Consider the following 12,674-nt stretch of genomic DNA (forward strand, 5'->3'; position numbering starts at 1 on the left):
CTGAGGCTTTTATGAGGTCTATAAAGACAACTCTGTTCGGTCTGCCTTTGTTCATATTACACAGGATGCTGATAGGTACAGGTAAATGGCAGGTAGACTGCTGGGATCCTTGTGAAACCATGTTTTATTTGCAGAAAGCACTGTAGCAATCAATGGAGAAGTCCAGCTGACTGGATACTGACTTCCCCAGGATTTTTGGAAGCATAGAAAAGGGGAAAGAGAGGTGGTAGGATTCCCATAAGGTCTGTACACTAAAGGAAGGGAACAGAAAGGAAAGTTAAGTATACCGGACATGTAGGCAGAAGTTACGGATAAGTATAAGAGCAGAGCTGTTACTCTAGCAAGTACATGTGAATTTGACTTATTGAAGTCTGTGGCCCATATGCATGATGCAGATTTGGTGGATATACAGCAGTGCACCATACTTGCAGATGTTATGCTGTGTGTAGAGAAATCATTAGCCTTTCCAAGCTTCATGATGGAAAGTGCTTTGACAGATGTTTGCAGTGATATCTCAGCATAACTGCCAAGTAGAAGGCCACTAGTTGAAAGTGTAAATAGGCACAGGAAAAACATGATAGGTAGCATGCCATATATTTGTAAACTTGAGAAATGAGATTTGTCAATGTGGACAGCTAAGAGTGAGCCTCTTCTATTTCAAAACTGCATTGATTCTAATGGGAATTGTACTGTGATATTGATGACTACTGTGCTGAATTTAGTTGACATGTGTCCCACCATACACTGGCTTTTGGATCAGTGTATAGGCAACTTTATATATTTTATGCATTTTTAAATGGTGTAACTGGTGATAAGCCAGTACCATCTGTGTATGTACTCATGAGTAGTAAAATCATACCGGGCGTATAATGTTATGTTGAACTTATTTTTCAAAGCATGTGGAGATGTACTGTGTTTACCACAGGTACAGCTTATTTTGTGCGACGTTGGGCCAGCTGCTTTATATAGTGTTAGTTACTGCTGAAATTATGCATTGCTTTTTTCATTATTCATAGAATATTTGGAGGAATATACAGAGCCTGGGCTTAGGGCAATTTTATGCTTATGATTCCTGCTTTCACATATCTGTTAAACAGCCATTTACTGTATATTTTTTGCGTCCCTCTGAGATTTCTGCAGCCTATGTATGGGTCCATGTGAGGCTGCATTGTTTCCTCTAGGCTTTCAAATATTAGCTAAAACATCGTTCTCCCCCGTAGTCCTTTTTTAGACAATGCAAAACTGAAAGTGCTTCCGACATAGCAAATCAAAACTAAGAAAATCTAAAGGTGTTACTGCTGAATCCTAGGAGTTTAAACAAAAAACTTCACTCCCTAGAAGCTCTCTTCACCCTAGAGAATGCCAATGTCTGTGTGTTCAGTGATATGGTTTAAAGCTCCAGAGAGCACACCTATAGTGCAAGGTTATAATGTCTTCCACACGTTTAGATCACCTACTACACAGGCAGGGACTAAAGATGGAGGTGTCTTGATTTACATCAAAAATAGACATACCTCAAGACTGGTCAAACAGGACAATGCACTTGAGCTTCTCCACAGTCAAATCACCATACTCAGAATCCAATATTACTTCCTTGCAAGCTATAGGTTCCCATCTATGACCTAGGAAACCCATACCATGTATTTAAACTTATTGAAAACATTCACCCTCCAACCCAGTACCATATTTATGGGTGACTTTAATTACCCCACTATTAACTTGGAATCATATATTACATCAAATGTACAGGCACAGAAATTCCTGGATTTTTGTAAACATGAATTCCCTGGGCTATACTGTCAATACACCAAATAGCAGTGCAAACATACTGGATCTGGTCCTCACTAATATGGGAAAGAGCTGCACAGCCCCTAGTGTAATATCTTCTTTGGTAAGGCCAGACCACAAAATGGTCTCCTTTCAAGTAAAAAATAACACGTTGAGCCACAGCTAATACTGGAATATTCAGTAACTACTCTAAGGCTAACTTCCTGCTATTGAGTGACAAGATGGCAAAATTTGTAGCCCCCATAAACCCAGAACACTGCTGCCTACTCAGAATTGTTTGCAGAAACTGTAAACAACCAAGTTAATAGCTGCATAGAGGTAGCTGTACACACTAGAAAGAAGTACAGAACTCAACAAACAAAACCACCCTTATGGAATCACAACATCAATTGACTGTATTACTGAAGGAAGAAAATTGTGGCAAACATTTAGGAGGTGCAGTACCCAGCAGGATAAAAACACTCTCATCAAACTAATCAAACAACTCAGAGGACAAATAAAGTCCACCAAGGCCAAATTTTAGGTACATTTGTCCTCCCAGGCCAAGGATAACCACAAGGCATTCTTTAGCGATGTCCATAATCTCAAAGGCAATACACAATGGTGTGCAGAGCTCACTGTAAATAGTTCCACTTATACTGAGCCAGAAGATATAGCAAACTCTTTGGCTGACAAATTCAGCTCCAACTTTACCCCTTCCTCAGGAACTACCATCAAATATTAACTCCCCCTACTATCAGTAGGTAAACAGGTCCTTAATGCTCATTAATGCTCCCTCTAAGGCCAAGAACACTGCAACAATGGCCCAGACAATATCACAGAATGTCTTCTAAACAACATGAAACATGACCTATCAGGCACTCTGGAATTGCTGTCTAACTGTAGCCTCCAAAATGGCTTTGTGCCTCATAAATGGAGAATAAGCAACTGTCATCCCTCTGCACAAAGGTGGACCATCTACAGGCCATAAAAACTAAAGAACCAAAAGTCTCACTATTATCATATTCAAAGCCATGGAAAGAATTATCATGGAAATAATCAATAATGACATAGGAAAACAACCTCCAGACAATGACCAACCCAATTTACTTTTGTCAAGGGCACGTTGTACCTTCTCAGCCTGGTGGAAGTCTTTGAGAAGGTCTCCAAAACAATGTGGTTCACATTGCCTATCTTGACCTGGCTAGATCATTTGAAACAATACCCCACCTGAGTATTGTTGGCTAACTCAAGAGGTTAGGTACAAACCCTTATGTAACCCAGTGGATAGCAAGCTGGCTCATAGATAGGACCTGGGAAGTTAGAGTTGGAGAGTCCACCTCCTGGGACCATTCCTTTTCTGGCATTTATTTCTTTGAAGTCCAGGCCAATGTCAGTGGCCTCTGGCTGACTAAATTTGCAGATGATTGCAAATTAGGAGCTGTCATTGAATCCCCCCACCGACATAAATCTTCTCCAGAAAGGGCTGACGCAGACAAATAACTGGTGTCAGAGCCATGGAGTAAACTAAATGCCAAGAAATGCATAATAGTATCATTTGGGAAGTCATCTTCCACACCTAAGAGATGACCCAGTATTTAGGGACTTGGGACACACACAGACTAATTTTGGATTATCACTTTCATCTTATAGACTTAGTCAGAATACGGAAAAACAATGGAGAGAAGATTCTGCATTTTTTTGACCATCATGTGTCTACACTAGTGAGGAAATCATTCTATGTTGTACAACATATAAACAAAGGTATGGTAGCTAGGTCCAAAGAATTCATTGTTGCACTGTATTCATTAGACTTATCATTGAGTACAACGCCCCATTTGGAATGCACCTAACCAGGCATATCCAACAATTAGAACACCCACAGAGGTTCCTCACTAAAAGAATACAGAGTGTAAGTAACCTGCCATGTATTCTGGCTCCTAAAGGCCCACAAAAAGGAAATGGGTTTTACACCAGAATCTTTTTGGTAACTAGAAATGAGTTATCATGGGCTAGTGTTAGATTTGGTGTACATAAACTCCTTTCTGAAAATATCCAAATTCAAAATACTCACCCTGCAGATGGTCCTACCCCTTCTTCTGGACCACTGTTTCATGGGGTGATTTTACATCTTAAGGATAGTTATCACTTGCCAATTGCTCCCAACTTGAGGATGAACTTGCAAATGTCCTGTTTAACACCCTCAGAAAGAATTATCTTTCTGGGGTGTATGATGGTCATAGAGAAAAAGTATGGCCTTTCTACTAAAAAATGTACTCTTGACTGTTCAAAACATTTCAGGGATTTATCTCTTCAAGAATCCGCCTCTACAAAAAGTTTCTGAAAATTCTAGGCCTCGTGGCATTATTGAGCATCAAGACCCCGTGGGCCACGTGAGAAAGCTTCAGTGGTGCTTAAAACAAATTGTTGGACCCAGCACCTGCTTCCCATGATCTTCCAGGTACAAGTGCTGGATTTTGTGAAATTAGTGTTGCAAAGGTGGAAGGATCAGATGTTTCATAGTTTAGACCTACCCTTTTTCCTTCAGACCCCAATTTAATCAGTCAGACAAATTTGTCAGATATTGCATAGAGAACGGTGTACATGAGAGGTCAAGTGCAATACACATAGGGTCCTTCAGATTCTACAAAGCAAATAAACATCAACGAAATGTTAACTGTGATTCAGACCTTAAATGTTCTTCGCCACTTATGGTCTCCAGCTCTCCTTTTCTTGGTCCCAGATGATGCCACAGTCATGTGGCACCTGAACAAACAAGGGGGTACAAGGTCAAACTCTGTCAGATGGCAATGGCATGTAAGTTAGCCTTACAGCTGTCTCTGATACTTCAAGCCTCATACATCTCATCAGAGCAAAACATAGTGGCAGACAGACTAAGCAGATCCAAGATAGACCCTCAAGAGAAAACTCAGGCTAGAGGGCTGCCTGAATTTGTTTCAGATGTGGGGAACACTTCAAATAGATTTGTTTACCTCATTTCAAAAGAGACAGCCAACTGCTATATAGGTTCATAGGTTGGTACTAGGCTATCAGCCCTAGGGCCTATACAAGCCTAGCCATAACAATTCCCTGGCTATTTCTTCCCACATTATTTGCTTTCCTGGACCCCTGTCTAGCAGGACAACTGACGTTATGGGACTGTTAGTCTAATCTGAAGCAATTGTTGTATGGATTCTTATTAAACTGACCATTCTGCGTTGTGGCCTGATGCTAAGGCAGTTTAATCTGTCATATTTGATCCATGTCTTATTACTTTGAATGTATTGTATGCTTTAGCAGTTTATCTGATATGTCTGTTATCTTGTCTTCTATCACACTGTAAGCATTACATTGTTATTACATTTTATTATCCGTGGAGCTTTTCTCCCCGGGCCTCCACTGAAAATGGGTGCTCTTTGGCCCAGTGGACCTTCCTGGACAAAAAATGCAATAAATAAAGTTTCTGTTTGAAACATCCTTCCAGCCATTCTTGGAAGGTAGAAACATTGTTGTTCCCCTGCCCAGAATGCTCCTTTATGTTTTCCCACCCTTTCCGGAAATATCCAAGGTACTTCTGAGGATTCAGAAAGAACTACTAAAAGTCATTGTATTGACCCCCTTTTGTCTCGGGTAAAGTTGGATCTTTCTTTTACTAGAGTTGGCCAAGGGCAGTTACCACAATCTTCCTCACACTCTGGATCTGCTGTCAGACATGACTGGTGCACCCCTGTTTATAGCAATTACTACCAACAACCTAGATCATTCTTCTTGATGCCTCTTAGGCACTTGTTCCAAGAGGATGTGTAGCAGGTATTGAAGGAGGCAAGACAACCTACAACTAGAAGATCTTATGTTTACAAGTGGAAGATGTTTTCTAGGTGGTACCTAACTGGTGTCAGAGGGCCCAGTATAGTGTCTACTGGTTTTGAAATATTTGTGTGAGCTACTCAGTAATGGCTTATCTTATGCACCTGTCAAGGTGCATCTTGCAGCCAGTATGTCTGACCATGGATCCCCATCTCTTCTCTCCTTTTGTGATCAAAGCATTTATGAATGTAGTGTTGCACCTGAGACCCCCTCTAAAGCAAATTCCTCTTTCTTGAAATCTCAAGTTTGTTCTTAAAAATGACCTTCTCTCCTTTAGAATCTGCTTTTTAGACTGATTTGAGGTTCATCACCGGGAAGGGTATTTTGCTTATTGGTGTGACATCTGCAAAAGGAGGCTCTTGAGTGCCAACCTTTTCTGATTTTCCTCAAAGATAGGAATGTTCTACACACTAATCCAACTTTCCTGCCAAATGTTGTTTCAGAATTTACTCTGAATCAAACCATCAATCTCCCAGTTTTCTTTCTAGGACCTAAACACAAAGGCAAGACAAAAAGATAAAGGGAGCAGCTCGAGAGCAGGTGTGGTTTAGGAAGGAGAGTGAACCATAGCTTCTATCTAGAAATTCTGAAGTTTTTGTATTACATCCATTTAAATCTTTGAAATAAGTTGCCTTCAGTTAGTATTCATTTGAAGAAACTTTTATTGGATTATCCCTTTCATCTTATAGACGTAGTCAGAATTAGAAAAAACAAGGGAGAGACAATTTTGCATAGCTTGGATGTGCACATGCAGTTTAGGTTCTACTTGACAGAACTAAACCCTTCAGCAAAGCTGAACATCTGTTTATTTCCTATTCTGAGGCTAGGAAGGGTCAACCTCTCTCTTAACAAATGATTGCTCATTGATCATTTTTTGTTACTCCCATTATGGTAAATCAATTCCAGGGAAGGTTAAGGCACATTGCACTAGAGTGTTATCCTCTTCAGTGGCATATTGGATAGGAGTGGACTTTATAAGCATTCTAAAGGCAACTTAGTCTCTTGTTCATACCTTTACAAAACACTACAAAGTGGATTCTTTATCCCATTCCAAAGCAGGCTTTTTGAGGACCATTCTCCAAGGACTCCTAGATCCGTATCCCTACTATTCCCAAGGTAGGGTAAGCTTTGGGAATCTGCCTATATGCCATTGGGGCAGTGGGAATTATGATCATAGTACAGTTGCACAAGTCCTACTTACCTGTAACAGTAAATGTTTGAATTTCACAGTTCCTCAGTGGCAGTACCCCCCCTTATTTTGTATATAGTTCAATGGTATCCAAACTTTTTGTGTTGTTGGTTTGCTTTAGTTATTTGTGTCGGTGTTTTATAGTTGAGAATTTGTTGGTTGCTTTCAGGTAATTCTTGTTTTTGGTCCTTCTTGGTTCATCTTACTTAACACTAAAAGGCTGAATAGCAGACTTTTTATGATGGTGGTTAGACTTCCCCTGATGGGAAGAGCTTAGCCAAAACCCTGTCACAGAGTGTCAGATGAGGACGTTCTGAGCTCTAGAAAGCTGTCACTGTGGGTTTGTGCCAGCAAAGAACCCATATGCCACTGCTGCAGAGTGAAATTCAAATATCTACTATTACAGGTAAGAAGGTCTTAATTGTATTTTTTTGCTGAGGTAACCTTCATCAGTAACAGTAGCACAACAGACAAAACTGCATGTGGTAGCTGATTTCAGCCAGATACTTTCATTCTCACCAGATGACATTTATGATCTTCAGAAGTGATAATTAAGTTTAACTCACTCTGGCCATTCACAGTTAAAACTCAATCTAAATATGCTAGGGAGCTGGCTTAGCATCTGTATTGTAGAAATAAACTTACTCTGACACAGCTGAAAAAGCTCACATAGTAATTAATATTACATGAAATTGCATCACAGAACAGTAAAACAGTAAAAATGTAATGAGGCAAGAAAATAATGGGATGATAAAAAGGATAAGTAACATTTAATTGGGAAATGTAACTGTAATCACAATAGAAAAGAAAATATTTGGATTATTTTCAAATAATAATAATAAGTAAATGTGCAAAGGGAAATCATTTTGCTGAAGTGTGTAAAATGAAAGAAACAGATATTCAAAGAGAATTCAGGTGTGGAACAAAGCCATGAAATTGAGTTGTTTGTTGGCATATTAATTGTCAAAATTATGCATTGTACAAATAGTGTGTAATGAAGTGACACTGATAATGTGATACAAGGTGGTCATTCAGAGATTTGGATACAGAAACTTAAAAGTAATATTCAAGGTATGGTGTTGACTTACAGAAACATACTGTAATACAATGTCTAATGAAACATTTAAAGAACTGAAGCTGACAGAGAATTAACTGAAATTAGTTGTGTGTTAATTAGTTAGGTCATGTAAAACCATTGAGAACAAGTGCTTGCTTGGAAATATAAGAATAAACAATATAAGGTTTGGTTCCACATAATTGATATAATAGTAATATTTGACTTTTTGGAACTTATTTTGGTGAAAATAATTAATTATGCAAAGGAACAGAGTGATAGTTCACTTTAAGGATGTCTCTCAGGAATTCACTGTATACAGATGGATTCTAGAGTGCTCATCATAGTGCATGCTTCAGGGAAAATTATAGTAGCTCTGAGAGGAACTAAAATTATAACTGAACAGAAAAGAATGGGCTGTTGTGGTTAAAAAAACAGAATGAGGCATAGATGGATGGGACCCCTACTGTGACCCAGATGACCTGAGATTGACTAGTCATTCAGGTTTTTGAGGAGCTGATAATGCTGGTGGGAAGGAGTGGCTTTGCTGAATTGCCCACTGTTGAGAAGGAGGAAGGTCAGGGGATAAGCATACATTCCAGGTGATAAGGATGTCCTATAACTGTGGGACAGATTGGAAAAAATTATGGCATATGTGGGGGGTTCCAGACTGAGATGCTGATGTATGTAGCAATGCTTATGATGTCCGTAGCTCCACCTCATGAGAATATACCAAAAATTTCCACCTGGCATGCAGGACCAATGTATTTGATTCTGCAGGCTGCAATACTTTCCCTACCTTGTGGTTCCAGCCTCAGGTGATTTTTAGCAGGAGAAAAACAGTGCAACTGGATAGCTGATGGTCAGTTGGGGAAATGCCAAGGAAGGGGGAAAAGAGCCATATAGATGATGATGAATTACTAAAAAGCGTGGTCAAACTTTGTAAAGCCAGAAAAAGTTCATATATTCACATATCCTAAATATCCTAATAAAGTTATAAAACAGGTAACTACCTAATATGGACAATAGAGAAGTGATTTCAGCAATATTTTATTAATATTTTATTTATTTATTGACATTTGTTAATCGGGTTTGTCCAACTGGGCTTGTGGCCCATTTTCAGTGGAGACCCGAGGAGAAAAGCTCCAGTAATACATTTTAAAACAAGTACAATTTTAAACAATATTGATATAATAGCAGTTATAGCAAAACGATTCACATATGTTGGGATACATGCATAAAGTTAAAGTTGCATTAAAAAGAAGCTAAGTAACAATTTTACATTGATATAGTTCAAAAGGGTTAACAATTAACATTTTTTGTTTGTAGAAAATTGTGCAAATGCATAGTAGACACATTGGAGAGAGAGGTGCAATGAGGTATTAAGTATGGTCCTTTTGAGGGTACATAAATGGAAGGAAGACTAGGTAGGGTCATGGCAAGGGCAGGTTCTGGAATTGAGAAAATAAGCTTTTAGTTCATTTTTAAAGTGTGAAGTGTGGGAGATTGAACGTAAGTCAAGGGGAAGTTTGTTCCAAGCATGGGCAAGGGAGTGTTTGTAGAGTAGTTTGCCTACTGACCTTTTTGGGTGGTAGATATCAAGTAATTGTTGGTTAGAAGTACGGAAGGTCCGGGATGGGATGTAGATGGAGACTAAGGAAGATAGAGATGGACAGAAGGAGGGTTTATAAAGAATAGAGTGTAGCATATGAAATTGATAAGATAGCAGAAACTGGGGAAGTTCAAGCCATTGAAGAGAGTTTAAAGAAATGCAGTGGTGTGAGTTGTATGGGGAGTTAGTAATGAATCTGGCTATTTTATGGTAAGTCTGTTGCAGTTTGTTTAGAGTGTAGGCCTGCATATTGGTAAGAACTGGGGCAGCGTATAAGAGTGAGGGGGAGGAGGAGTGCCTGGCCCAGGGTAAGTCTAGATTCAGGGGTTAGGAATTTTTTGTTCCAATATAGCAGACCTAGTTTCTGTTTTTTTTTTATACATTGGAGTATGTGTAGGTTGAACTTAAGTTTGTCATCGATAATGACCCCTAGGAGTTTTGTGTGGGTGTCAGGTTGGATATTTGTATTGTTAGAAGATGCAATAAAAAAGGAGGTTTTGTGATGAGAAAGAGAACGGGGAAGGAAAAGTAGGAGTTTGGTCTTTTTGGGATTTAGGTTCAATAGGTTGTGAGAGAGCCATTGTTCAGTGGATAGTAGGGCCTGTTGGGCCAGGGAGTGTAGTTCAGGAATATTATTTGAGATGGATATAAGTGTGGAGTCGTCAGCATACTGAATAAGGGAGGATTCTTTGCATGAGGTGTAAAGATCATTGGTGAAGATGTTAAACAAAAGGGGTCCCAAGATGGAGCCTTGGGGAACACCAGTGGACATGGGAAGGAAAGGTGAAGAGGATCAGAGTCATTTGACAGATTGTTCCCTGCCAGACAGGTAACTATTAAACCAGGCAAGTGTGGAGGGGGATAGGTGGAGATTTGCGAGTTTGGATAGTAGTAGAGGATGAAAGACAGTATCAAAGGCTTTGGAGAGATCTAGGAAGAGACAGGAAATGAGTTTACTGTTGTCTAGGGCCTCTGCAATGATATGAGTGAAGGAGAGGAGGGCAGTGGTGGTGCTGTGGTGAGGACGGAATCCATGTTGGGTAGGGGTAAGTAAGTGGTGTGTGAGGTGGTGATTGAGAAGCTGTGAGTGAATACATTTTTCTAATATCTTGGAGAGGGGGGACAGAATGGCAATGGGTCGGTAGTTTGAGAGGTCAGTGGAGTTTCCACCTTTATGAAGAGGGATAGTGAAGAAAGATTTCCAAAGGGTGGGGACAGTTGTTTCCAGAATAGATCAATTAATTAGTATCGATACAGGATAGGCAAGTGAGTCAGCAGCAAGTTTGAGGAATGTAGGAGATAGATTGTCAGTGGAAGGAGAGCAAGGTTTTAGCTTGAGTAGTAGAGATTTGATGTAAGTAATGGGAACTGGCTCAAAAGAAAACAAAGTTGTGTTAGTGGGACTTGGAGAGGTGGGTGTCAAAGTAGAGTTTGGCTTAGAGGTTACCTGATTTTGGATGGAAGAGATCATGTTTATTCAGGAGGGTAGCTGTTTCCTGAGAGGAAGAGTTAGGGTATGGGGTGGGATTAGAGGGCTTTCCAGGAAAGAGGATGTTGTTGAGAGTTGACCAAAATCTTTGAGGATTGGATTTGTTGTTAAGCTGAGCAGAGCTATAGTATAACTTTTTGTCATTAGTTGTATGTTTTTTTGCAAGGTTCCTCAGTTGCCTGTATTTTTGAAGAAAAGGTGGTTGTTTAGTTTTAGTCCAGGTTTTCCATGCATGATCTCTTTATTTCATAAGGGACCCAGTCTCTTTGGAGAAACAGGGAGCATGGTTTGATTTTACTCTGATCTTCCTAGAGGGAGCTAAGGAGTTTAGAGTATTCATGAAGATGCTATTGAAAGTGCTTACAGCATCGTTTAGGGGGAGGTGTTTTAGAAAGGACCAATCTATGTTGTGGAGAATGGAGTTAAATTGAGATGAATTGAAAGTCGATAGTTTTTGACAGTCTTTAATAAGGTGGGGTTTAGGAATATGGGAGTAGTGTCTTAAGATGGTATTTCTTTGTGCTTGATGCTGTCTATGGATTTGGGTAAATTGACCTTAATGAGGAAACTTCCAAACCATGAATATTTAATTTACTTATGAGAAAACAAGAATTTTTTATTGATTCTATTTATTTAATCCATGTTTACCAGGGTAGATCACTGATCACAAGTAACCAATTTCATTTCAGCCCAGAAAATAGTAAAAAAAAAAAAAAGTCAAAAATACATTTCATGAGAGACACCAAGAGCTTAAAGAAAGTATATATCACCAGTACATAATTATCAGCCATAAAGAATGTAGAGAGTATGTACAGTGGCAATATACATTATTTATGGTATCTGAAGACAGTTCACATTTAATGAGGTGTGGTTTCAAGTGTGATAATTACAGATGCGTTTTGTAAGTGGGATTGGTAAGACAGATTACTGGAGAGAAGGATGTCCGGCAAAGTTTGGGAGCAGTTGGCAGGAGACGTTATATTCAAGAAACATTTATTTTATCTGATAAGGATAGAGCGGTACAACTGAATGTACCATATTAGGGACAACAAGAGTGTAACTAGTGGGAGAAAGAGATAGATTGAGTGTAGATAAGTTTAGGTGATATGGCTGAATGAGAAGCAATGACATTTTGCTAATGAGAGAAGGTGGGCCTTTAGGTGAACCTAACTTTAGGGTACGATGAGCTGTCTTTTATTTGTGGGGAGTACTTTCCCCAGAGTTTTGGTCCTAGTCTAGAGAAGTATTGATCTGTCCAATAACGTTTATTTTTCTATGCTGTAGTGTGGGGTGGAGTGGTTGTGGTATCAGTTGCTATAAAAGGTAGGTTGTCTAATTAGTTTAACTTTCTGGAAAAAGAAGGACTAGGAATTTGACTAGTTGGGATTCCAGGACAAGGTCAGACTTGAATAAGGGGACATTTTGATTTTCTCAGTGTTTTGCAGTGGTATTCATTTTAGGGGAAAGGACAGTACATCTATTTTCCTTGTCTAAACGTGTGTTGAGTTTGTTTTTGATGCTGAAATTATAAGGGAGGGTGCTGTATTCTGTATAACTGAGAAAAATATCACTATCATTTTAAAATGTAAAAACAGTGTTCTCTTTTCCTATGTACCATTTATAAGATTCATAGTAACTTGGCTATCAATCTGCAGACTGTTACAAGCCTAGCCAATAATCAGAGGCCAGAATCCAC

This window comes from Protopterus annectens, chromosome 9.part0, assembly GCF_019279795.1.
Source record: "Protopterus annectens isolate FY-2018-M chromosome 9.part0, PAN1.0, whole genome shotgun sequence".
NCBI classification, from domain to species: domain Eukaryota; kingdom Metazoa; phylum Chordata; order Ceratodontiformes; family Protopteridae; genus Protopterus; species Protopterus annectens.